Below are 1829 nucleotides of genomic sequence, written 5' to 3'. Positions count from 1 at the left end.
ACTCAGGAACTTCTTATACTGGTCATCCCCTTGGTCATTCTTCAATCTAGAGGGATAAGGGATTCTTGGCTTGAAAAATGGGGGTGCCACCTCTTTCTCTTTATTTGCTTCCTTCTCAACCTCTACGACCTCGGGTGCGTGTTCTTTCGGCTTTTCACTCGGAAGCCGCCCTTCAACCTCACGACCGCTTCTCAAAGCGATCGCCTTCACATGTTCTCTCGGGTTGGTTTCCGTGTTGCTTGGTAAACTTCCATGTGGCCTTTCAGAAAGAGATTTCGCAATTTGCCCCACTTGATTTTCAAGGTTGTGCAAGGAGGCGGTGTGATTGCGAAGTGTAGCCTCGACTGATTCAAACCTTGTATTTGCCGATTGAACAAATCTAGCCAAGTGCTTCTCCAAATCCGTCATTCGGGTTTCCAAGCCTGAAATTATGTTTTCCACTTGAGGGGCTTGTTGTTGTTGTTAGAACCCCGATGGCCCCATGGTCTTCTGTGGTCCTTGATTACTCCATGAAAAGTTGGGATGATTCTTCCAACCTGAATTGTAGGTGTTGCTGTATGGATTCCCTTGAGGTCTCATTCCATTACCTACAATGTCGACATTCTCAACTGAAGAAACATCACCAATGACAATTGGGCAATCGGAGGGAGCATGTCCTCCACCACAACCGGTGCAATTGGTCACGGCCGCCACTCAATTCGAAGCTATAAGATCGAGCTTCTTACTCAAACTCTCCACTTGGGCCGCCAATGAAGTTACCGCATCAATTTCATGGAGACCGGCCACCTTTTTCTTCTCTCTAGCGTTCCACTGGTAGCTATTTAACCCTATTTCCTTAATCAATTGATGAGCCTCATCGGGGGTCTTGCTACCTAAGGTACCTCCTATCGCCGCATCCAAGAGTTGCCTTGTACTCGGATTCAAACCATTGTAGAAAGTTTGAACAATCATCCACTCCGGGAATCCGTGTTGCGGACACTTGCGAGGAGTTCCTTGAACCTCTCCCATGTCTCAAATAGAGACTCCAATTCCAAGCTGCATAAAGGATGAGATCTCATTCCTAAGCTTTCTTTCGATTTTTCAGGGAGGAAATAATGGGCTAGAAAAGCTTCTACCATCTCCTCCCATGTAGTGATTGATGCCCTAGGTAATGAGTGTAGCCATCTGCTTTTGCTTTCCCCTTTTTAGGAAAAATGGGAAGGCTCTCAATTTGATTGCATCATCCGTCACACCGTTTATCTTCAGCATGTCACACACCTCGAGGAAGCTCTTTATGTGACTATTTGGATCCTCATCGGCCAAACCGTTGAATTGTGCTGGGACTATTTGCGACATATGGATGAATGCGGGTTTTAGCTCAAAAATTACAGTGTAATGTGGGGGACGCACAATACTCGATTGTGTCCCCAACTCGAAGAGTATAGCATAATCGGATAGTGTCCGTTGTTGCTCATTTTGTTACGCCATGTTGTCGATTCTTCTATATCCAAATCAATTTGGATTCTGTTGTTCTTGTCTGAGTTCTTTCCCTTTCCTTGAAGTGTACATTCAAGCTCAAGGTCTCCTTCAATCAATATTGATGGATTCCCTCGGGTCATAACACGAGGTGCACCAAAAAGTAAAAGAAAAAGAAAAATCAGAATGCTCGATAGAATAAGAAGATATGAAATAGAATGAAGGGTAAATAGCTAAGAAAACAAAGTGCAAAAGTATCTCTAAGCGCCTAACTCCCCTCAGCGGTGATAAAAAAACTTGACAAGTTCCCTTGCTTATATCCATGAAGTGCAGGGCTTGTCAAAGTAATAATCTGGGTGGCGGGGTCGAATCCA

At 44.7% G+C, this 1829-nt stretch overlaps 1 non-coding gene across 1 annotated transcript; it reads left to right on the top strand.

Annotated features, from left to right (window-relative positions):
* The first annotated feature begins 961 nt into the window (after positions 1–961).
* Positions 962–1068, top strand: LOC120254006. Its single transcript, XR_005534498.1, has one exon. It is a non-coding gene; the product is annotated as a small nucleolar RNA R71 (small nucleolar RNA).
* The last annotated feature ends 761 nt before the right edge of the window (positions 1069–1829 follow it).

This window comes from Dioscorea cayenensis, unplaced genomic scaffold (assembly GCF_009730915.1).
Source record: "Dioscorea cayenensis subsp. rotundata cultivar TDr96_F1 unplaced genomic scaffold, TDr96_F1_v2_PseudoChromosome.rev07_lg8_w22 25.fasta BLBR01000285.1, whole genome shotgun sequence".
Lineage (NCBI taxonomy): Eukaryota > Viridiplantae > Streptophyta > Magnoliopsida > Dioscoreales > Dioscoreaceae > Dioscorea > Dioscorea cayenensis.
The sequence above is the reverse complement of the archived record's forward strand: the minus strand, read 5'-3'. Positions and strand labels throughout refer to the sequence as shown.